Raw genomic sequence first — 27,361 nt, 5'->3', positions numbered from 1 at the left:
ATGGGAATGTTTTTATCTTAATAACCTCAAATCTTCTGATCCTTTTGTGGTCCACTGAGTTCAGTATCATGATTTTGAGGTCTTGCTATGTTTTTAACTTTTTCTCCTGTGGGACTCAGTAAATTATAATTTTATTAAAAACCACAAATACTTTAACATAACATAACATAACATAATAACTTAATAATTTAGCAGTCTTAATGTTGGCCCTAACCTCACAAAAGTTCCTCCGCATTAAATCCCCGCCTATCGATCACCGTAAACAGGTGAATCCAGCGAATCAAGCCAACACAAAAGGGCGTAAAAAGGGCGCCAAAGGTCGATCGCACGTGCTCGCACCACCCACCCCCCGAGTCCGAAAAGGCCGTGTGCGGAAGCCAGTTTCGAGTCCGGCGACCGACCGAAATCGCGGCTATCGATATTTTTTACCTCGGCACGCCGCGTGCCGTCACGTGACGGCCCGGTGACGTTTATATTACGTTCGGGTCCGCGTTCGCCGGCCAGTTTTGTCGCTCAGCGTGTGCGGCGCGTCGTTCACATATACACACTCACACGTACACACACATACACACACACACATACACAGAGAGAGAAACTTTCCGTTTTTTCTTTTTATTTTCACCCGTATTAATTTTTAACCCGTTCCGTCAATGAGTTGTTGTTGTTTTGCCGTGGTTTGAGTCGCCGCCAAGTGATTTTGTCTGTGATTGTTTATTTTGTTTGATGACTTTATATATTCCGGTCAATTTTATATACAAATTGTAAGTTTTTCGCATCCCCGTATTATTTTTATGCTGGTGGTTGGGTTCACTGATTTTGATTGTTTTGTGCACCGTTTTATGATGTTTAAGCGTTCGGGTTATTTTAAAATGTGCCGGCCCGGCGTTCTGAACGTTCGTGACAGCAAACCTAACCTACAAAATCTAAAAGTTACATAAAACTTTTGCCTCCTAACAATTAATTCTATTTATAAATAAAACTATTGTCAATTAACAATAAACATATGGTTAACGGGCGTGTTTATTGCAAAATAAATAAATGACTGAAGAAGTTATTGCACAATTTATTAATTGAAATTCGTGGTCACAATAAAAAATATTTAAATGTACACAACATAAATAAAACTAATTGAACGAAATTAATTAGATTGTTGCTGCTTAACCTTGATAATACAATTTCTTTAATTATAAACCACTCGAAGAGTTCATAAAACTGTATAATATTACATGTGATGCAAATAATTGTAAAAAACTAGACAAATACAGGTAAATAAATATTCTTATAAAACTTAATTTAAGTGATTATTAAATATACAATGGAGTTCTTTAATATCGATTATTAAATAAATTCCACTGTGGAAAAATAAACGTTCTGTACATTTTTTAAATTATTCATATTTTATGATTTATTATTTTTTTGAATAAATGAGTGAGAACCAACAAAAGGAAGTTGTATTGAATATTAGAGCCCTTATTTTAATTAGTTACAGAAGTAAATTTAAGTTTACATAACATAATTGAAATGTTAATGAAACTTTTTTATGTTTGCTTTATCCGGTAAATTAGAATAACACAATCGATTCCTTTGTTAATTTGACTGGCAATGAGTCGTTTGTAAAATACTTCAGAAAAAAATATGTTACATAAATTAAAAAATATCGGAAAAAAACTGTTAACTTATAGTGTAGATTTTTTATTTGAAAATATGCATAGAAAGATAAGACATAATCACAAAAAAATGTGTGACTTAACTAACAGGTTGTCATGTAAATATAATAAGATAAAATGGGTAAATATTTATTATCTGTATTTATACAACAATAATAAAAAATGCCCAATTTCTCATACTTCAGATATTTTAAATAGAAGCAAGTGAAAACATGTGCTTTAAGTTTGTTAACACAATTATTATTATAGGCAATACATTCATTTTATAGCTGTTGTTTTATGTTTAACTTAATTATATGTGTTATAATTAGTAGTAAAACTAGTAGTAAAATTTTTATTCATTTTAGAAATCTGACTAATTTTATACATTTCAAGGGACAAATAAATCAATTGATTTATTGGTAAATTAACTGTAAAAGTGTCTAAATCTTGTTATACTCATTCAATAAATTGTTTTTTCTCTCAAACCAAGGATTTTTATATCTAGAAGAACTGCTTCAATTTAAAAGAAATTTCCTAATTTAAAAAGGCAAATTGTCAAATTATTTATAATATTTATAATTTAGGTCATAATAGAATCTTGAGTTTATTTCTCACTTTCGAATTTTAAAAGTATTAGTATTAAATGTTTCACGTTGGAAAAATTACCAATTTTATAAAGAAATTTGACAAAATATCCTTTAAAATTTAAATGTTCTTTAACTTTGGAGTCTGCAAAGAAGAAGTATTTGTTATTGAATTTATTCACATTTCATTAACTGTTTCACTTTGGAAGAATCACCAATTTTATACAGAAATTTGGCAAAAATCTTCTAAAATTTAAATGTTAATTCTTATTTAACTTTGGCCAATGACCAATTTTATAAAGAAATTTGGCTAAATATATTATAAAATTTAAATGTTAATTCTTTTTTTGTTTTAGAATGATAAAAAACTGGAATCTAAAAATATCAAAAATCTGTGTTTTGGTATATAGTAAAGTTGCTCCATCAACAAACAAAATGATAAATAATTATTTTCTATAAGATTAAGTGTTTTAAATTAGTTAAGTTATCATTTTGTGACCAGTTTTAGCTTGTTTCAAATAGTAATAAATAATTTATTACAGAATCACGTTGATTATGTGACTTTTGCATAGAAGCACAATCTCTTTTTTTTGGTTGCATTCTTTATGCCATGCTGACCGTTAATTGTTGTGTCCTTTTCGTCCTCTGGGCGTTTGACCCAAAACTGCTGGAAAACCCGCTTGTATCATACATGCATCTCAGCACCATTCACTTTGGCTTTGGCTGCCACATTTTAATACACCTGATAACAAATGGTTGCACTTCCCTATCACTTTAAAGGCGGCACTTTATCGTCTGCTATTTTATTTTTTTTAATTACTATCAGCTAAGCACCAAAGTAAATAAATTTGGAGTTTGTGAGTGAGTTCAAGGTTGTGCCAAAGCAGACTTATTCCATATCTACTGATTTAGTTTATTTCATCATTGTTTCAAAATGTTAGTTTGTCTGGCTATATTATTGAATCCCATTGAGTGCATTAAGTACCAGAAAAATACAATTCAGATAACAAATGTAGGTGTTAATATTTGCCACCTACACACCTGTGTTACAATTAGACTAATCAATATCAGTTTAAATTAGAGGGACTAAATGTTCTGCCAAAATAGTCCTGACATACTTGGTGGGTCACCAGTACTTAAATAACCTTTTTGAAGCACTCTATTAAGAGAAAATAATGTTTTAAACAAATGAAATAGAGGTCAAAATATATTAATTTGATTTTGTTCCACCAAGGAAGCGTTTAATCTCTTCTCTATTTAAAGAAAATTGCACCTCACTATATGAATCTGTCGTTGATTTTGTAAAGAACGTGAATCGGCACTATCCTGGATACTTTGAAAAATGTGTGAACTACTATAGAAAGATAATTATGGTCCTGGTTCTGCCACACCAATCTCCAGATTAGAGTAGTCGTGACTTTGTAATTTAGCTAATGACAGTCTCAAAATCAGGATATCCATTATTTGTCACTATTATCTGGATGTTAATTACTGTATTTACAAGATTAAACTACGGAAGCATTTCAAAGACATTAATCTTACCAGTATTATGTTGTATGGATGGATTTAAAGTAGGTTTCATTTTATGAGTCTTCTTTTACATTTAAACCAATAGTAGGGATGAATATGTGTTAAATGAGACTCGTAATAAGCTTTCACAGATTCTTACTGATGTATATTTTTAAAATACTGTTTAAAGATAATAAAATTAAGGATACTATGTTAAATAAAGAACACGTTACTTAATTTCTTCTTAATACGTAGAAGAATTGCTTCATTAACTGTTTTACTTTAGAAGAAATTTATTATTAGGAATTTATAAAAATTGAAAGCTGTTTCTTCTGTTATAATTGAGTCAAAACAGTTTTAGAGATGAGGGAATGAAAACTTGGTTATTGAACTGTTTTATGTCTAGAAGAGTGCTTCATTAACTGTTTCACTTTAGAAGAAATTTATTATTTTAGGAATTTATAAAAATTGAAAGCTGTTTCTTCTGTTATAATTGAATCAAAACAGTTTAAGAGATGAGGGAATGAAAACTTGGTTATTGAACTGATTTATGTCTAGAAGAGTGCTTCATTAACTGTTTCACTTTAGAAGAAATTTATTATTTTAGGAATTTATAAAAATTGAAAGCTGTTTCTTCTGTTATAATTGAGTCAAAACAGTTTTAGAGATGAGGGAATGAAAACTTGGTTATTGAACTGTTTTATGTCTAGAAGAGTGCTTCATTAACTGTTTCACTTTAGAAGAAATTTATTATTTTAGGAATTTATAAAAATTGAAAGCTGTTTCTTCTGTTATAATTGAATCAAAACAGTTTAAGAGATGAGGGAATGAAAACTTGGTTATTGAACTGTTTTATGTCTAGAAGAGTGCTTCATTAACTGTTTCACTTTAGAAGAAATTTATTATTTTAGGAATTTATAAAAATTGAAAGCTGTTTCTTCTGTTATAGTTGAGTCAAAACAGTTTAAGAGATGAGGGAATGAAAACTTAGTTATTGAACTGTTTTATGTCTAGAAGAGTGCTTCATTAACTGTTTCACTTTAGAAGAAATTTATTATTTTAGGAATTTATAAAAATTGAAAGCTGTTTCTTCTGTTATAATTGAGTCAAAACAATTTTAGAGATGAGGGAATGAAAACTTGGTTATTGAACTGTTTTATGTCTAGAAGAGTGCTTCATTAACTGTTTCACTTTAGAAGAAATTTATTATTTTAGGAATTTATAAAAATTGAAAGCTGTTTCTTCTGTTATAATTGAATCAAAACAGTTTAAGAGATGAGGGAATGAAAACTTGGTTATTGAACTGTTTTATGTCTAGAAGAGTGCTTCATTAACTGTTTCACTTTAGAAGAAATTTATTATTTTAGGAATTTATAAAAATTGAAAGCTGTTTCTTCTGTTATAGTTGAGTCAAAACAGTTTAAGAGATGAGGGAATGAAAACTTGGTTATTGAACTGTTTTATGTCTAGAAGAGTGCTTCATTAACTGTTTCACTTTAGAAGAAATTTATTATTTTAGGAATTTATAAAAATTGAAAGCTGTTTCTTCTGTTATAATTGAATCAAAACAGTTTAAGAGATGAGGGAATGAAAACTTGGTTATTGAACTGTTTTATGTCTAGAAGAGTGCTTCATTAACTGTTTCACTTTAGAAGAAATTTATTATTTTAGGAATTTATAAAAATTGAAAGCTGTTTCTTCTGTTATAGTTGAGTCAAAACAGTTTAAGAGATGAGGGAATGAAAACTTGGTTATTGAACTGTTTTATGTCTAGAAGAGTGCTTCATTAACTGTTTCACTTTAGAAGAAATTTATTATTTTAGGAATTTATAAAATTAAAAGCTTCTGTTATAATTGGGTCAAAATAATCTTAGACATGAGAGGAAGAAAATTTTGAAATTAAATATTTTTGTGTCTAGAAGAAGTGCTTCATTAACTGTCTCTTTAGGAACGATTTGTTGTCCCTAGAAGTATTTAATTAAACGCACCATACTGTGATATTATTAAAAAACTGTTTCACTTTTATCCCTGTCTGAAATTTGGCAATTGATTTGCAGAAACAATCGGAATTTAAGAGTCGAACATGCGAACCTTGCTAGATGTACGGCGCATAAATGTTTTCACTTCGCTTCGCCTTGACCGTAATGTGACTTATATAATATAAAATATTTGATTTGTGATTCAGACAGTGCCCAAAGGCAACGCTGACAATGAATTCCACGTTTTCCACAAACAAACTCCTCTAATTAAGACCACCAAAATCTCGATGTGGTTATGAGGCAACATACGAAAGTTAATATGTTATTTAAATATGTTTTATTTTGTCGAAAGTGCATCCAATTTTTTAAATTTATGTTGCAAAAATTTTGACACAAAAGTGAATTTGATTTGCGCAATTTTTGCAATACTTAAGGCAACCGATTTTAATTGATGACATTAAAAAGAACCGCTAAACTGGTTTTATTTTCGTATTTACAAACTATGCGGTGTGTTCCTTCGGCTGATCCAAACTTTCAGATTGTTAATATTCTGGTCGGGTGTCTACAAGTGTTATACTCAATAAGGTTAGTGATTTGATTACACATAGTTCCTGTTTACAAATAATTAGAAATTTAAGAAAAAACATATTTTAACTGCGAAGCCAACTTAATTGGTCACCCTGACCAACAGATTCGGACCCATTAACTAAATTAAGTAATTAAACACACAAAACATGGATCGAATTTCACCTCTCAGCTTTAAAACGAGCCCACATTTAACAACAATTGAATATTCAGTTGTACCTTCTTTCGTTTTAACATTTTACCCAACAAAATGCGTCGGATCTTGGGACCTTTAACCTTTCGTTAAACGGCCATTCTTTGCAAATTAAACAATAAAAACGAACGATTACTGACCTATATCAAGTGGAAGTGTATTAAAGGCAAATTCGTTGGATTTTTTATTATAATAATTCGCAGATAAGGTTCGTAAATAAACGTCGCGTGATTGGGTGGCATGAGAGGGTAAGTTATATGGAGCCCCTAAAATAGAACGTATTTTAGGTATGGGTTTTTATGGTACTTTTAACTGGAGGAGAATTAATTGAATGAGCCCCATTTTACTTGATTTAATTCGTGTGATAATTTTAATTAAAACAACACATCATTAAAGTTTTGGTTACCCTGATTAGTTTATCTAAAAATACTCTTAAACTTAGAACATACAAAATTGTTACTTAATTACTTCATTTTTAAAAGAATTTTGTTGAGTTTGGGACACAATTTCTATTTTAAGAAGCCATTTAAAAAAATACTATATTACTTCTGTTTCTTCTGATAATGAGCCAAAAAATCTTAAATCTGAGAGAATTAAAATCTTATTATTGAATTTTTTATATCTAGAAGAGTTGTACTATTATTTTGGAAGTAATTTTTTTTTTTTTTTTTTTTTATGAAGAAATTTAGTGAATTATTTACAAGAATTTAGTTTGTTTCTTCTGTTTTTCCTCTTAATCAGCTAAAAAATCTCAAATCTGAGAGAATTAAACCTTTGTTAATGAATTTTTTGTATTTAGATGAAATGTTCAATTGTTTTAGAAGAAATTTTCTATTTTTAGGACGAAATTTGGTGAAATATTTACAAAAATTTAGTTTGTTTCTTCTGTTTTTTCTGTTAATGAGCTAAAAAATCTCAAATCTAAGAGAATTAAATCTTTGTTATTGAATTTTTTATATCTAGAAGAGTTGTTCAATGATTTTGGAAGAAATTTTCTATTTTCAGGAAGAAATTTGATGAATTATTTATCAGAATTTAGTTTGTTTCTTCTGTTTTTCCTATTAATGGGCTAAAAAATCTTAAATCTGAAAGAATTAAAGTTTTGCTATTAAATTTTTTATATTTAGAAGAGTTGTTCAATGATTTTCGAAGAAATTTTCTCTTTTCAGGAAGAAATTTGATGAATTATTTACAAGAATTTAGTTTGTTTCTTCTGTTTTCTCTGTTAATGAGCTAAAAATCTTAAATCTGAAAAAATTAAAGCTGTGTTATTGAATTTTTTATATCTAGAAGAGTTGTTCAATGATTTTGGAAGAAGTTTTCTATTTTCAGGAAGAAATTTGAGAAATTATTTACAAGAATTTAATTTATATCTTCTGTTTTTTCTATTAATGGGCTAAAAAATCTTAAATCTGAAAGAATTAAATCTTTGCTATTGAATTTTTTATATCTAGAAGAGTTGTTCAATGATTTTGAAAGAAATTTTCTATTTTCAGGAAGAAATTTGATGAATTATTTACAAGAATTTAGTTTGTTTCTTCTGTTTTTTTCTATTAATGGGCTAAAAAATCTTAAATCTGAAAAAATTAAAGCTGTGCTATTGAATTTTTTATATCTAGAAGAGTTGTTCAATGATTTTGGAAGAAGTTTTCTATTTTCAGGAATAAATTTGAGAAATTATTTACAAGAATTTAATTTATATCTTCTGTTTTTTCTATTAATGGGCTAAAAAATCTTAAATCTGAAAAAATTAAAGCTGTGCTATTGAATTTTTTATATCTAGAAGAGTTGTTCAATGATTTTGGAAGAAGTTTTCTATTTTCAGGAAGAAATTTGAGAAATTATTTACAAGAATTTAATTTATATCTTCTGTTTTTTCTTTTAATGGGCTAAAAAATCTTAAATCTGAAAGAATTAAATCTTTGCTATTGAATTTTTTGTATCTAGAAGAGTTGTTCAATGATTTTGGAAGAAGTTTTCTCTTTTCAGAAAGAAATTTGGTAAATTATTTACAAGAATTTAGTTTGTTTCTTCTGTTTTTTTCTATTAATGGGCTAAAAAATCTTAAATCTGAAAGAAGTAAGCTTTGTTATTGAATTTTTTATATCTAGAAGAGTTGTTCAATGATTTTGGAAGAAAATTTCTCTTCTCAGGAAGAAATTTGGTAAATTATTTACAAGAATTTAGTTTGTTTCTTCTGTTTTCTCTGTTAATGAGCTAAAAAATCTCAAATCTGAGAGAATTAAGGCTTTGTTACTGAAGTTTTTGTGTCTAGAAATGTTGTTCAATTATTTTAGAAGATTTTTTTTATTTTATAGAAGAATTTGATGAATTATTTTGAAAAATTCAATTTGTTTCTTTTGTTTTTCCTATTTAACACATAATTATTTGTTGTTTATATAAAATATTTAATTTGTTTAATAAGTTATATCATTTGAATATAAACAAATAAATCTTTAATGTGGACGAAATTAATTTACACACATTTATCACGTTATTTACAAATAATATGAATTCCATCACTTATAAATAAATAAAAACTCTTAAGAACGAGATTAATTTATTATTTATTGTGTAGAAAAGGTAACTGAAAATTGAAAAATAAAAAAAATTGATTAAGGAAGCACTTAAGGCTCCTTAACTCTGGCGTGACGTGAGCAGTAAATTTTGACTTCCGAACGCAATCTCCATTGAACGCACCGACAAAAGTGCGTGGGCACATTCTCACACACTCACACACACACACAGGTTTCAGGCGGATGGATCCGTTCGCCTTGGATCGTACCCGTACGTTGCTAAAACTGCCTAGACATTGTGTAATCTATTCCATTCTTAATTGCTTCCATTCGGCAAGGTTGCTGTTCCACTGTTATATTGTTTGGCCAATGTCAGATGAGTGTGTGTGTGTGTGTGAAGAAAACGTGTCAATGAGTGCTGAATCTGTTGTCTTGTCCAAGATTTATGGCTCTAGTCAGATAAATTCGTCAATTTCACAAGTGGAGACGATGGGGAAGAGTGGGCAACAACCATTAAAACGTGCCAGTGTTTTGTCATTTGATTTTTAAATAAATCTTTGGCGCTGTTACTTCACTTCTATTGCAATTCACACGTTACAACGCCGGTTCTGTTTAGCATTCAGATTATTGTGGAAATGTCGAAATTTCAGCTGATGCTTTAAATATAGAATAAACTGATAAACTTTGGCACTCAAAAATACTTTTAGTGGATTCCCACTGATGAGATTATTATTGATAAGGAGATGAAAAAATTCCGACTGGGCCTATCTATGGTAATAGTCAAAATCTAACACCGTATAAAAATGACACAATAGAAAAGGCAACAAACTGTTTGCTGATCCGAAGGTTGAATAAGATCATGGGATGTGATTCAGAGATAAAACGAGTGTAAACAAATAACGCACACATGACATCCCGAAATTGTTACATGACTTTAAAATTAGTGTGGCTGGTCGAACGATTTCTTAAAATATCGTCGCTCATGCTCATTTGTTTATTCAATTTTACGCCTGTTCACATTTTATTATACACATATTTAAGAGTTGCTTAATAATAATTTTTCGTTCGACTTGCAATAAAGTGGAATATGAGTCAATAAAAGTAAAGCCGGTGGAGAAACCTTGAAACTACAATCGCAGGATATTTATCAACGGTTTTTACAATTCATCCAGCCGACTCATAACACATCACATTAAACTTAATTAACTCATTTACAATTGCAAATCACAGAAGTAGTTTTGAAACGGTTGCATGCCAAAATGGGATGTTAATTAATGTTCATTCCTGCAAAAATCTCAACTTTTTGATGACAAAACTATTTTTTTTGGCCAAATAAAATTGTTTGTAGTAACATACTGTCAATTTTCTTATGACAAAAAATACATTTTGTTTTGAATAAAATAAAAAATAAATTAATATAGAAAAAATTTGTCAGAAATTTTAAAAAATTAATTAAGTAACTAAATAAAAAATGGCTAAATAAATAGTTTGGACAATGGAAAATAGAATAATTTTAAAGAAAACAGGTAAAAATAATAATAATAATAATTAAATTAACTAAATAAAAATGAATAATAACAGTTATTAAATAATAAATATTAAAAATTATTAAAATATTAATGTGAAAATATGTAAATAAATAATTTGGATAAAAAAATAAAAAAATATCAAAGAAAACAAGTAAAAATGATAAAAATAATGAAATTAACTTAAAAAAGAGTGAATAAAAACAATTTTTATATAATAAATATTAAAAATTGTTAAAATATTAATATGAAAATATTTAAATAAATAATTTGGACAAGAAAAAATAGAAAAATATCAAAGAAAACGAGTAAAAATGATAATAATAATGAAATTAATTTAAAAAAGAGTGAATAAAAACAATTTTTATATAATAAATATTAAAAATTGTTATAATATTAATATGAAAATATGTAAATAAATAATTTGGACAAAAAAAAAAAATAGAAAAATATCAAAGAAAACGAGTAAAAATGATAATAATAATGAAATTAACTTAAAAAAGAATGAATAACAACAATTTTTATATAATAAATATTAAAAATTGTTAAAATATTAATGTGAAAATATTTAAATAAATAATTTGGACAAGAAAAAATATAAAAATATCAAAGAAAACAAGTAAAAGTGATAATAATAATGAAATTCACTTAAAAAAGAGTGAGTAACAACAATTTTTATATAATAAATATTAAAATTTGTTAAAATATTAATATGAAAATATGTAAATAAATAATTTGTTCAAGAAAAAATAGAAAAATATCAAAGAAAACGAATAAAATGATAATAATAATGAAATTAACTTAAAAAAGAGTGTATCACAACAATTTTTATATAATAAATATTAAAATTTGTTAAAATATTAATATGAAAATATGTAAATAAATAATTTGTTCAAGAAAAAATAGAAAAATATCAAAGAAAACGAGTAAAAATGATAATAATAATAATAAAATTAACTTGAAAAAGAGTGAATAACAACAATTTTTATATAATAAATATTAAAAATTGTTAAAATATTATTGTGAAAATATTTAAATAAATAATTTGGACAAGAAAAAATAGAAAAATATCAAAGAAAACGAGTAAAAATGATAATAATGAAATTAACTTAAAAAAGAGTGTATCACAACAATTTTTATATAATAAATATTAAAATTTGTTAAAATATTAATATGAAAATATGTAAATAAATAATTTGTTCAAGAAAAAATAGAAAAATATCAAAGAAAACGAATAAAATGATAATAATAATGAAATTAACTTAAAAAAGAGTGTATCACAACAATTTTTATATAATAAATATTAAAATTTGTTAAAATATTAATATGAAAATATGTAAATAAATAATTTGTTCAAGAAAAAATAGAAAAATATCAAAGAAAAAGAGTAAAAATGATAATAATAATAATAAAATTAACTTGAAAAAGAGTGAATAACAACAATTTTTATATAATAAATATTAAAAATTGTTAAAATATTATTGTGAAAATATTTAAATAAATAATTTGGACAAGAAAAAATAGAAAAATATCAAAGAAAACGAGTAAAAATGATAATAATAATGAAATTAACTTAAAAAAGAGTGTATCACAACAATTTTTATATAATAAATATTAAAATTTGTTAAAATATTAATATGAAAATATGTAAATAAATAATTTGTTCAAGAAAAAATAGAAAAATATCAAAGAAAACGAATAAAATGATAATAATAATGAAATTAACTTAAAAAAGAGTGTATCACAACAATTTTTATATAATAAATATTAAAATTTGTTAAAATATTAATATGAAAATATGTAAATAAATAATCTGTTCAAGAAAAAATAGAAAAATATCAAAGAAAACGAGTAAAAATGATAATAATAATAAAATTAACTTAAAAAAGAGAGAATAACAACAATTTTTATATAATAAATATTATAAATTATTAAAATATTAATATGAAAATATTAAAGAAAATAAGTAAAAATAGTAATAATAATAAAACTAATATAAAAAATGAATAAGTATTATTATTAAATTATAAATAATATTATATTAATAAAAAAATAAATATATATAATACTAATATAAACAAAAAAGTAAATTAATATTAAATATTTAATTGGTATAAATTTATTTTTAATTAGGTATTTTTGATTAAATTAAATTTTTTAATGTTTTGATATTAAAAAAATGAAATAAAAATGTTTAAATTAAAAAAAAAAATCTGAAATTTGAAAACATATCTATAAAACTATAGTTTAAAAAATGTATAAAAACATAAAATAAAGAAAATTGTTAAATTAATATGATAAACATAATCTAATAATAATTTTTTTTTATGTTATAAAGTGATAAAAATAAAATTAATATTAATAATAAATGTATAAATGTTTTAAGTACCCACTTAAATTCACTTTTATTGTTAATGATTATTTAATTATAATAATTATTCAATTACATTAATTAAAAACATATATCTACAATTAAATTAAAATAATTGTAACTTTTTTTAATAAATCTTAACACAATTTTAGTATAAATAACAATTTTAAATTTATAAGATGTTGAAGACATATTTGAAATTTTTAATAATTTTTTTAACTAATAATTTATACAAATATAAATAAATAAAGTATTAATTAAGAGCAAAATTATCTTTTTAAATATAATTCACTGTGTATACAAGGTGTTTGTAAAATAGGACGTCAGAATTTGTGAATTTTTTTCTCTTGAATATCAACAGAAACCGTTTTTAGATTTTGACCACCTATTTTAGAAACACCTTGTATCAAAAATAAATCACAAAATTTGTTTACCTAATTACATTTTTTATAATGTTTATTTGTGTACATTTTATAGATTTATACGATATATAGATAAGTAGGTCAATAATTTGTTAGATCGGCAATTTTTTGTTATGGCCAATTTAAATTGGAACAGATGATTACATCAAAACTTATCTTCAAAAATAATCACTGAATGACGATACGAATTCCAATCTGGGAAACTTTTTGATTTAATAACGTTGTTATTTATACAGTGTAAATATACAGTGAGGTCGTAAAAAGTCCTCAAATAATTAAAATAAAAAGGAATTCAGGTTGTTGGTGTGAAAATTTATGAAAAGGGACCTTTTACTGGTTTCCAATGGGTGTTAACATGAACCTCCCAACTCTTGTAAAGTCAGTCATAACTGCAGCAATAAATTCTGCATAGAAAGTACCCACTTTAATATCAAGTACCGTTCTAAATGTGGAACAACCATTTTACAATTTAATGATTTGGGTTGAGTTATCAACGTACAACAAAATATTTATTATAATTTCGCCCCCTTTTGTTGTTGTTCGTCCAAGAGATAAGATAAACATCGTGAATTTGGTGGAAACAATTTTCCCAACATGTCCCAATGGATCGTAATAACTCACGGGACTAAATAAAAAAGTGTGTCGGACCTTGGACAGAAAATGACCGACTTCATTTAATTATTGTTGGTGTACATGTAATTTTTTAACATGTTTACATTGCTTTTACTGAAAAACCATGTTAAATGGCAACACTTGTAGTGTGCAATTACAAAACACAACCACTGATAGTTAATGTCAAAACAAACAATATTTATTTATTTCCATAACAGAAAAATTTAATCAGGAGCGAATTAATTAATTGAGGCATGTTTGCATGCGATTAATTTAATGACGGTATTTGTGGCGGATTACACAAAAACGGAAACCGATTTGTTCCGATAGTTTCGACACAAACTTGGTTAATCGGAAATAACATTATTTAACTTTCAACACACGTGCCATTTGTTTTCTGACATATTTGAATAAGTGGTTGGAGCTCCTCAGTCCTTTAATTGTCTCTAATTCATCAATTATTCAACAATTAAATCTTACAAAAATTAAAATAATTATTTTAATTTTATAAAATTCACCAATTAAATTTAAAAAATATGTTTTTGACATTTGAATTTATAAAATATTTAAGGATTAAGCTAAAAATTAATAAATTAAATATAAAATAATCAAAAATTAACCATTTAAATGTATAAAATTGAAAGAAACAAGCATAAAAATTATAATTTACCAATTAAATTTAAAAAAAAATATGTTTTTGAGATTTGAATTTATAAAATTTTTAAGGATTAAGCTAAAAAATTAATAAATTAAATGTAAAAGGATTAAAATTAGCCATTTAAAAGTGTATAATAGAGAGATAAGCATAAAAAATTAAAATTTATCAATTAAATTTAAAAAAATATGTTTTTGACATTTGAATTTACAAAATTTTTAAGGATTAAGCTAAAAAATTAATAAATTAAATATAAAATAATTAAAATTAACCATTTAAAAGTATATAATAGAGAGAAATAAGCATAAAAAATTAAAATTTACCAATTAAATTTAAAAAAATATGTTTTTGACATTTGAATTTACAAAATTTTTAAGGATTAAGCTAAAAAATTAATAAATTAAATGTAAAAGAATTAAAATTAATCATTTAAAAATATAATAAAATTTAAAGAAATAGGCATAAAAAATTAAAATTTACCAATTAAATTTAAAAAATATATTTTTGTCATCTGTATTTATAAAATTTTTAAGGATTAAACTAAAAAAATTAATAAATTAAATGTAAAATAATTAAAATTAGCCATTTAAAAGTATAAAATTGAAGCATAAAAAATTAAAATTTATCTATTAAATTTAAAAATATATATTTATAAGATTTTTAAGAAATAAACTAAAAAATTAATAAATTGAATATAAAAGAATTAAAACTTAGTCATTTAATTATATAAACATATTAAAATTTTAAAGATTCACATGTGTTCAACATTTTTTATTATTAAACAATGTTAATTACATAAAAATAAAAGACGTAAAAATCATTAAAAATAAATTAATTTTATTATCATTTAAAAATAATCACTATTATTCAACTTCAATAAAAAAATCATTAAGTTTTATGAATTTTTTAAACACGTTAACCACAATAATATATTATTTTTTATAAAAAAACAATATAATTTGCAGAATTTATTTAAAATATTTTTTAATTATGAGTAATTATTTGACCATTCATATAATTAAAAAAACCTCAAGGCTCCTCGTTTTTGTTATATTAACAAAACATAAAAATCTGTCAATAAATTAAAATATCAATCAGAAAAATATTTAATAATTATTAAAACTAAACACAATTAAAAGTTAACATGTGCATGTTTAATTATAAACTTTGATACGAGCTAATTTAATGCAATTTGAATAATAAAATAACATATTGTCCAAGTTAAAATTAAAATTTTGTCGTATGTGTTGTCTACAATGTTAATGACGTATACAAAGAACATACAAATTGTTTAGGTGTGTTAATTAATAACTATAATATATAAAAGAATAATTAAATTGTCAGTCCAGTGTGGGCAATTAAAAAATCATGATTTTTAAGTGCACTTTGGGACAATTATGGTGAATAAAATATATAAATTGTTGCTAAATTTATTCATGTTGAGGATGATATTGTAAATTTAGAAAACATGGCTTTACATGAATTTTTATTCAAATTAAATTATTAACCTAAACCTGAATCCATAAATTATTCTTTGACCGTTGTTGAATTTTGTAAGTGACAAAATGTTTTTATTAAAAATGATGAGATGAGCTTCCAAAAAGGTAAATTTACCTTCAACTTTTATGACTTTTGCCTTTATGGAGTTTTATATTATGTGACCAAAACAAAATTCAATGATAATTGTCTTCATTTACAAAAAGAGGGTGAAAAAAAGTGTTCTTTGGAATAAGATTACTCAAGATTTGCTCCAGATTGTGCCTTCTTAAGATATTTTAAATAATATTTCTTCTGCTTCCCCTTTAGCCACTACCAGTTATTTTATTAACTCATTATTACCGTATTTTACATGGATTTATACAATTATGGACTTGGTGAAGTGAAGACTTCTTGGGAATACTTCCAGGAGTACTCAAGATTGTGATATCAGCATCTTTCTGCCTTCTTAAGGTGTTTTAAATAATTTTTTTTGCATCCTTACTGTTGTTGGTTCCAATTTACATAAATTAAATATATGAATAAATTTGACTGTCAAATAAAAGTATGTTTTATAAAATTGGTGGTAATAAATTTATGAAAAAATACATTAAGTTAAACCTAAATCCATAAATTGAGTGTAGATTTCAGGTCAGGAAAGTCAACTACCTATTCACTATTGTTTACTTGTATTTGCATAACCGTCGCATGTTTAAGACTATTAGAACTGGCAAATATTAAATATGTATCGACTTTGAAATACATAAAACTTTGATTAGAGTGGCTACTTTCAGTAAACTTCATGTTGTAAGCTATAAACTTTTTTTAATACATTAAAAACTGTTTTTTCTTACTAAATTACTTAATTCTTTAAAATTTCCATTGAATAATTATTAATTAAAAATGGTCTAATTAATTTTTTTAGTTTTTAGAATTGAATTGAATTGAATCTTTGACTAAGAAAAAACTAATAATTCAACAACATTTTTGTATAAAATTTGTTCCACACCTTAATATTAAATTAGCATTTGTTGTCTGGGAATTTACCATAAATTGAATAAATTTAATTTGTAATATTTTTGTAGAAGTAACGGAATTAATATTTAAATTAAACATAATTAGGATAATTAAAGCAATGTTTAGTGAGACAATATTTGTGTGGGGCTTAAACTAATATAAAAATAAACATTGTGTCTCACCGTTTCATTGTTAAGATTGAAGTGATCTGCAGTTGAGTACGGTTAAAGAAGTATGACATGCTCCACATGTTTTCGTGCATTGTTTAACCAAACCTTAATATGACAAACAGGTGACGGCATTTAAGTTATATAAGCCACGAAAAGTTGCATCAGTCCGATTTGTAGACCAATACGTACGGAATAAATTGCCGACTCTTCATTTCATCAGGTCGTTGTTTGCAATAATGATCGAATGTTTACATCTTTCGTTAAGGACGATCTATTAAACAATATCGGTCGGTATGTAACAATTAGTACCGGTGCTGACTGTTTCTGGTGGTTGTTTAAGTGCTCCTTTTTTGTGCAGGTGCCACGTTTCATTCCGGCTCAATTCTCGGATTAATTTGTGCCAACTCGTAAGTCATTTACTCATTGTTCAACTCATTAATTGTTTCTTAATAATTAGAAATCCTGAAATTCCTCTAAAATACTAAAATATTTTTTAATTTTTTATCAATAAATGAGTATTCTATTTAATCTTTTTTCTGAATTATCTAAATGTACATAAAAACGTTTTTTTTTTATTAATATTTTATTAATTTTTGAATTCTATTCTCTCTAAATTGCTTTTTAATTTGTTTAAATGCATTTGTTTTAATAATTTTCTTTTAATAATAAAATTATTAAATTTCAGGACTAAAAAAAATATAAAAATATACTAATTATTTTTTTTTATTAGACAAAAATTATAAATTGTAATTTAAATATTTAATTTTTCATTGGAAATGTGTAAATTTAATGAATTAAAATAATATAAAAATAAATATTTATATATTTTTAATATTAATATTAATAATATTTATTTAAATTTTATAAATAAAATCAGAGTTAAATTTTTATCAATAAATATTCCATTTAATTTTTAAATGCCTTCATATAATTTTTTTAACAATTTATACATATATAAAAATATTTCTTTTAAAAAATATAATTTTCTTTATAAATATGTAAATATTTCGTGTAATTTAATTAAGTTAATTAAAAAAAATATCACATAAATTATTTAATATTTATGAATATTATAAAGTCAGAATTAAATTTTTATCAGTAAATAAATATTCCATTTAATTTTTGAATTCCCTCGTATATATTTTTTATTATAATAAACAAATTAAACAAAAATGTTTTGTTTGTTAATTAATTAACTTTATTTATAATTTTCTTTTAGAATTAAAAAAAATAAATGTTTTTATCATTTTCTTTATGAATTTGTAAATTTTCAATTAACCATTAATAAATTAAAACAGTAATGTTAATATATATTATTAATAATGTTAATTTTTAAATATTTTTGTATTAATTTTTTAAATTAACAAACAAAATATACCTAAATAATATATTTATTTTTGGAAATAGTATTTTTTAGAATTTTTAGAATATTAAATTATTTAAAAAATAAATTGTTTTTAATAAAAATTAATATAAATTTACATTTTACAAAAAAAATATATTTTTTATTAAAAATTTTTTCTACTAGTTAAAAATTATAAATAATAATTTAAATATTTATTTTTTTTTTATTTAAAATGAATAGAATAATATATTTTTTATTATTTCTTATAATTAGACCAAAAAATATTTTTTTATTTGAAATTTAAAAAATTGTGTATTTAAATTATTTTATTTTAATAAAAATGTATATTTATATAGTTAATAAATAAATTGATTGGTTTATAAAAATCTAAAAATATATTTAATTAAAAAAATTATGGAATAATCTTAATTTATATTCTTGTTTATTATAAATGGATAATTAAATCAATAAAATATAAAAATTAATAGAAAATTTAAACTTAAAAACTTAAGCTCAGGAAATTAAAAATGGCTAATTAAATTAAAAAAATAATAAAAAAACTATTATATTAAGAAAAATAATAAAATTAATAATTAAATTTATAAAATTGTAAAAATTAAAATTAAAAAATTAAGAATAACCAAAAAATAAAATTATTAATTTAAATTAAAAGAACAATTAAATTGTCAATTAATAAAATTTACAAAATTAAAAATAATCAAGTAATTAACAAAAATTATTATTATTATTTTAAATTAATAAAACTTAAAAAATTAAATTTAAAAATTACCAATTAAATTAAAAAAAAAAAAAAAATAGAAAAATAATATGAAAAACAATTAAATTAGGAAAAATAATAAAATTAAGGATAATTTTCTAATTAAAATTTAAAAAATAAAAAAAAATTGTATAAATATAGAAAATTATTAATAAAAAAATATATTTTAAATGAATACTATTAATTCAAAATCATAAATTATTATTAAATAGTTTAAATTAAAGCAAGTTGTTGAATTGTTTATTGCGAGTAATAAAAATGGGCACACACATTAATAAAAATGTAGGCCATCCACAAAGAGAAAATAGGTCGACAATAAACATAAATATAAAATATTCGCAGTCTCAGTTCGTTATTAAAATATTATTATTAACCTTTTGACGCTACAATAGGTCAACAAGGTTGTCCGGCACATTACGTCTAAGAAAATGGAGTTATGTTGTATTGTAATTGTTATTATACGAACAGATTATAAATTATAAGTCTACAAGGCCAATTCGACTTTTAGAAAAACCAAAATTTTACCATGGTTCTATTGTTTATTCCCGTCAGGTTCACATTTCAATTGTAAACAATATAATTTAATGAATTTCGCTTTTTACTAATAAATTTTAGACTTTGACATTTCGTTGTACGCAGCAAATTTACTAAAATTAAATTAATACCAATTATGTATCTGTTAAATATTTATGAAAAATATGATAATTTACTTGTTAACGTGATGTAATATTTAAAAGGGAAAAATCTTTGAATTTTATGACTTAAATTTAGTTTTTGGTACGCAATTAATCCAAATTAATCGGACTAATTGTTGCAACAGCAGCAAAACTTTCACTCGACGACGACACAACACTGCAATTAGGTCTTAGGAGAGGATGAGGGGCTCATCTTGGCGAATTAGAATTTGATTGTGGGGCCACGATGAAGATTTACAACTTCCTCGTATGTTTATTTCATGTTGTATCTAATTGTCGGCAGTTTAACTCTTAAATAACAACGATTGTTCCGATGTGGTTTGACTAAATAATTTGTTTAGTTAATTTCATAGTTTTTACATGTAATATGGTAATTTTAATTTCAAATATAACGACAACAGAAAATTTTCGTGTTTGTCCCATGGAAGGTTATCAAATTCATGAAAATTAATTGTCTGTAATAAGCTAAAAAAGAACACTGTTTTGTAAATTAATTATAATTGTTGTGTTTATTCAGTGTTGGTCTGCAATTACTGAGTTTGCGTCAAATGTAAATTTGATTGGTTTAGGAAAATTTCAACTAATATTGTTACACACAAATTAAATTAAGACAAAAGTTGCTTCAACAAAGGTGCATTAATCAACCGTAATGTTAATAATATGGTACTTTCGACCTTGGGCACATTTATAAACTTCATTAGTGCTTCCTGTGCAGGATAACGAGGTGGATTGCTCATATTTTTAAATCCGTATTTAAAACTATCCTTTGGACCTGAATTAATCAAACTAATCACATTTTTAATACTATGTTAGATTTGTTTTTGCTAAAATACTTAATTAACAACAAAATGTTAAGTGTTCAATTGTTAAAATTGTTTACTAATGTTATAATTAGAATTAGAAAATTACTTTTTAAATTGGTTTTTTGTTGTTTTAAAATTGATAATTACCAAAATGTACTTTATTTTTTTGACAATTGCAATTGTACATATAAAGTTTAAATTGTTATTTTACATTTAATTAGTTCATTACTATAAATGGTTATATTTTTTTGTTGATAATTTTCTTCCATGGAGTAAAAAATATGACCATAATTTTAAATTAATATTTTCGACGAAATTTTATAAATTTGAATTATTAATTTTATTATTTCTCTCAATTTAATTGTTTTTTTTTTATTTGTATAAAATTTAATTTTTTTAAGTTGTATAAATTTAAATTACTCATTTTATTATTAATTGAATTATCCATTTTTGATTGTATAAGCTTAATTTCTTTTCTTGTTTCTTTCTTTTTAATTTGAATAAGTAATTTTATTTTTTTTATTTTCCTAATTTTTTAACTTGTTTTTAAAATTTTATAAATTTAAATTATTATTATTTTTCTTAATTTAATTGTCTTTTTATTAATTTTATTAACATTTTAAGCTTAATTTTTTAAATTTTCTTAATTAAAAATGACAATTTTATACTTATTTTAATTTAATTCATTTTTAAGCTTAATTTTTGAAATTATATTAATTTAAATTGACAATTTTAATTATCCTTTTAATTTAAATTAATAATTTTTTTTTATTTTTCTTAATTTTTAGAATTTTATAAATTTAAATTAATAATTTTATCATTTTTTTTTTAATTTAATTGTTTTTTTATTAATTTTATTATTTTATTTTTTATTTGGAAATTATATTAATTTGAATTGACTATTTAATTTTTCTCTGTAATTTAAATTATTAATTTTATTTTGTTATTCTTAATTTTTTAATTTTAATTTTTTAAATTTTATAAATTTATTTATTAATTTAATTATTTTATATTATATTTTATGTTTTTTTTTTTATTTAATTCATTATTTTTAATTTTTTAAGCTTAATTTTTGAAATTATAGTAATTTAAATAGACAATTTTATTTTTCTTTTTTATTTAATTCATTATTTTTCTTAATTTAATTACTTTATTCTTAATTAATTTTATTTTATTTATAAAATTACTAATTTTATTTTTTATAATTTAATTTTCATTAATTTCATTTAAGAATTTTAAATTATTGATTTAATCTTTTTAATTCTATAATTATCTTAATTATCCATTTAAATTAAACAAGAATATAATAAATTGAAATTATTCCTTAATTTTTTTAATTAAATATATTTTTTGATTTTTTAGATCAATCAATCAAAGAAGACATCTTAAAATTTTAAGTGAACAATGAACTTCGTCGTATTTATGGTTACCTAAATTGTTTACAATTGTTATTATTATTTTATTATACTAAGAAACTTAATATTTACCAATTAAAATTATACCCAATTATATTTTTAATGTAGTTCAGTTTTTCTAGTCATGTAAAGGTGCACAAGAGAAAAAATTGGACTTTTATAAAAGTCTGTCAAAGTGCGTCAGAGTTCCCATTCAGAAAATGTCACTTCAAAATTCAATTAAGGAGGAATTAAGCAAGTGAGTCCTCACGTTAACTGATAAGCAATAACCTTCTCCGTCATACGAAAAATGGCAACAATTATTAATAATATCTGTAAGCCATTTGAATAAATTTCATTTGTCTGTCAACATATATACGGCCACTTTTCACACGAATAGATTTGATTGCATTCGGCGACCTTGTTCGTCCGGCTAATTAATAAATTTCATTGATGTCTCGCATTGGGAAAGACACCACCAGGTTGGCCAATCCGGCAAATATGTACACATTACAAAGCAGCAACGTTGCACAATGAAAACAAACCCATCACAGCACAGATCAACTTCACTTACATCCACTTACCAAATGATAATTATTCATCAATATTTCCCCCATGATGAATTATTCCGTCCGAGTTGGAATAATGTTATTCGATTAACTAACATATTCTGCCTGTTGGACGCACAGCACTTTATGTTTAGGAATTATTTATTTAAGTAAATTTCATGCCTATCTTAATGGCAACTTACCTGAGTTGGGTTAAAACAATAATTTGTTAAAAAACTGCTTTTTCCCATTTACAATGACAGAAACTTCAAAACACTATTCATTATTGCTATTGTGAATTAAACAAAAAAATCAATTGTTGTGTAAATGGTGATAATAAACATTATTCATGGTTACTTAGTGTCAAACAAGTGTAAAAAACACAATTGATAAAGTGAGTCTAGTCATAAATGACATTTGAATAAAGCATTACAATATTGGTAATTTGAGTACTCTGATTTATTGGACCAGAAGATGGTCTTGTAATTTTGTAATGCTTTCAGCTCTTTTAGTTCTTAAACTATTTTTTACTTTATTATGATCTTGAAAGTTGTCAATGAGCCTCCAAAGGTCTTCAGACCATAATTAACACTTTCAAAGAAATAAACTTCAATTTGTTCTTCTCGAGTCAGGTTTGAACTCTGATCCTGAAGCTTAAACATTTGAATAATGGTACCAATTTTGGCCATCATCATCAGTACTGTGGTATATTGCTTCTCCATCAGATATATACCCAAATTCCTTCTAATACCCTTTTGGGTACTTACCCACAACTTATAATTGAGTATGAGATGAGTATTTGTCTTAGGACAGAAACACTTCCATCCATAATTATTAACAATTAATGTTAATAGACCCATAAACAATTAAATTTTAAAAGAAAACATTATTTAAGCTACGCAGCAGTGACTTAACAGCACAATAGTAAACATTTCGCAATGCCTCGTCTAATTTACATCTGTTGTATCGACCTTTGGTTGAAAGAACGTTCGATAATCGTATGTAGTAAATTGATCATCAACCAAGGTGAGAAATTATGTCAGATACTGTGAAACATGTCTCGTTTCAACATACATTCCTTTTAATGGCGTTACATCAGTTACAAGAAAGTTTTTTCTTATTTTGAGTTGGGCGAGGCAACAATATTGTCAAGACTGATTCTCAACCGTTGATTCTTCGAGGACAACGTTTAATTTGTTTAAATTAATAGATTTTTTATAATTTTAAAACAAAATCATCAACTCATTATGGTATTGTTAAAACTTACTATTTACTGTTGTTCACAATAGAACATTACATTAATTGTATGGCTAATAATTATTATAATTATTATAATTAGGGGTAGGGGTACAAGGAAAAATGACGTTGCTTTAATTTATAAAACAAATTTGTTTTAAATTGGACAATGGTCATTTTCTCATTCTTCTAATGTTGACCTACTTATTTAACAGTGTTAAAACTCCTTAATTTTAGTATTTTCTCTTCTAACTCTTTGAAGGGGACCATTTTTTTAAGTGGACAATTGGATAAACTCTTCCTGTTCTTCTTGTTCTTCTCTTCTTTCAGTACCTGAAGTGGTACCACAGCAATGATTTAAGAAGAAATAATTAGAACTCTTTGAAGGGGACCATTTATTAAGTGGACAATTAAATAAACTCTTCCTGTTCTTCCTGTTCATCTCTTCTTTTAGTACCTGAGTGGTACCACAGCAATGATTTAAGAAAAAATAATTAGAAGCAAAAAAAATTGTCATAATTAATTGTTTCCTAGTCGAATTTATTTAATTGTATAAATAATATGAATATTAATAAACCTGTAGATTATAATCAAGTAATCAAGTAATCCGTTAATAGCATTTTAAATAAAGTTGCCTTATTATCTACTTCAGTTTGAAACTGGAAACATTTATGTAAAAAAATATATTGGAGGTTTCCACGACAATTAATTATGCGGCCTTGATCAATCTATAAAATAATGTAAAAAGCCCAGATCAACAGATTTGCTTGATTCTGTGGCATTCATTAGGCGAAATATCTTCTGATTTATGCATTTATTCGACGAAAACACAGCACCAAACCGACCTTCGCAGGAAAAATCCTTTTGGATAATATTAAAGAACTTCCTGCTATGATGAATAATTACGTCGTATCAAGGATCGACGAGACCAAAACGGAATGCTGAAAACGCAGTAGTTTGGGATTGAGCTGCGAAGCAAATGATTTATGTAAAACGCGAACTTGAACTTTACCTCTACGTGGGTTTTTTGACCAAAAAAAAATTTCTAAGGTGACTGACAATTTGTTTTATATGAAGCAAATATTTGCTCATTAATTTTAGGGTTTGGGAAAGAAGTTCCTGCAGTCATTTCCTATACTATCCAAAGAATATTAAAGGTGATTAGTTGAGCCAATTAATTATTATTAATTTGGAGCTTGTCAAATTTATTATTTATTCAAAAACGATTTACCTTCAGCCAGTCTAACCTTGTTTTCAAAAATCTCTCAATAGATAAACATGATTAAAAGTTAATTAAAAGAGGTATGTCTAAATTACTTTGTTCCTCTTTAAATTTATTTAAAATTTTCCAATAAACTATTGTGTAATACGTCTAGTCCATAAATTTAGATTTATAGAATAGAAATTTTATCTGTTTATTCAATTTTTTCTACACTAGAAACAAGTGGATAAACCTTAATCTTTGTTTAGTTTTTATTAAATCATAAATTGATATGCAAATATTTGCTTTTTCTGTAGTTATGCTAATTATATTTTTTAAGGTCCTGTTTAAACTAGATATCAATGTTAAATTTCCGAATTTCCTTGGAATTTGTATTAAATTCGGAATCTGGTTTTTAAATAAAACAATTTCAACTAATTAATAATAATTAAAATAACATTATAGTCATGTTTATAATCGATACAAATTCACGATTAGATCTTGATTACTCATTAAATGAAATTGTTGAAATTGAATCGATTTTAAAACTATAATTTCTCTTCAAATTTGACTTATTAGTTTATTACCATATATATAAAACAATATTGTTAAAAGAAACTTCTATATTCTTTAATTCTTTGTCACTTATTCCATGATTTAAATCTTTGAGGTTAGGTAACGACCTAACCTGAATTTAAGATCCATTGAGAAACAATTTTGATGTTTTAATTTATACTAAAATTGTGTTAAATTGGAAGTCAAACACTTTTAACATCTTTATTTTATTCTTTAAATTGACCATAATTAATTTAAAAATGTATTTTTTATTTTATATTTTATTAATTGATTATCCAATGTTTGAGGTTAGGTAACGACTTAACCTAAAACTTTGAATCCATTGAGAAAAAAAAAAATATTATTTTAATTTATAATAAATTATATTATTAATTGATTAAAAAAAAGTAATTTTATTAAATTATTAATGATAAACAAGTTGACGAGATTAGATTTTACCGGTTAAAACAAATTGAATCAATTTAAAAATGCAGACGTAATTTTTTAATTTATTATAATGAGGCAATTTAATTAAATGTTGCAGTTGATTTTAACTAAAACATTATAACCTACATATCAAAGGCAAACAATTTAAAGTGATCGTTCACGTTCCCCAATTAACTATTCATAGACGTATTAATTTTGTTAATGTGTCGAGTGCCCAAATCAATCAATAATTTAATTAATAATCGAAAATTGCGCACATTAATCAATAGATTTTGATAATTAAGTTGAGTCGTTACGTGTAAAATTAAAGAGTTGCTTTCTCGTACGAATCCATCAGTTGTGACATGTTCAAAGTATGCGGACTTGCGACAATTTATTAATATTCCCGGTGCGTACGCGTCGAATGTAAAAATTTCGACCAGGAATCCGCCTCAGTTTTTGAATCGTACCTCTTTGGGAACGACGCACAACTTCGCACTGCACTTTGGTTTTCGTAATTTGCGGTCGATTTTGCCATTCGTCTCGACGTTGCGGTTTGGCCGGCTAATCCGGCGTAAAATTAAAAATATTTTGATGAAAATTTAATGGGTTTGTTTTCAAAAATCGTTGCACAATCCGTCGTTAAAAATTAATTTCGTTGAGACAAGCCGTTTGCACGAGTCGGTCGTTAAACGTCGATGAAGGAAAATTTGTAGAAACCCCAAAAAACGTTGACGATTGAACGTTGACACCGCGTACGTGAAAAAATAATCCGTAATTATGACATGACGTACTTAGGCTCAATTAATAGCACTTATCAGCGTGTCGTTAGTAAAAGACAGAAGAGTAATTTATGTTAATAGTTTTCGTATAATAGTCGGTTTGGCAACTATTTTGTTTTATTCGAACGAGAGTTTTTGTTCAATCCACAACTCAGGAATTTTTTTCCAAGTGTATGTGATTGTGATTGTTTTCTGTTCGTGTTACTCATTGTTTTTTCTTTTTGTTTCAGTTGTCTGTGATAGAGTGTGTATACAAACTAGTTTAAATTGTAAGTATTTTTTTATTTCATTTTTTAAATTAAATTCACTGAATTCCTCAAAGTTTATTTCGATT

At 24.4% G+C, this 27,361-nt stretch overlaps 1 protein-coding gene across 1 annotated transcript in view; it reads left to right on the top strand.

Annotated features, from left to right (window-relative positions):
* The first annotated feature begins 530 nt into the window (after nt 1-530).
* The window catches only part of LOC109598780 (elongation of very long chain fatty acids protein AAEL008004), a 33,547-nt gene continuing 6,716 nt past the window's right edge, over nt 531-27,361 (top strand). Inside the window, exons 1-2 of the mRNA XM_049967368.1 lie at nt 531-761; nt 27,258-27,296. The gene's annotated coding sequence lies outside the window, so the exon portion shown is untranslated. The remainder of the gene's footprint in view (nt 762-27,257; nt 27,297-27,361) is intronic.

This window comes from Aethina tumida, chromosome 5, assembly GCF_024364675.1.
Source record: "Aethina tumida isolate Nest 87 chromosome 5, icAetTumi1.1, whole genome shotgun sequence".
NCBI lineage: Eukaryota > Metazoa > Arthropoda > Insecta > Coleoptera > Nitidulidae > Aethina > Aethina tumida.
The sequence above is the reverse complement of the archived record's forward strand: the minus strand, read 5'-3'. Positions and strand labels throughout refer to the sequence as shown.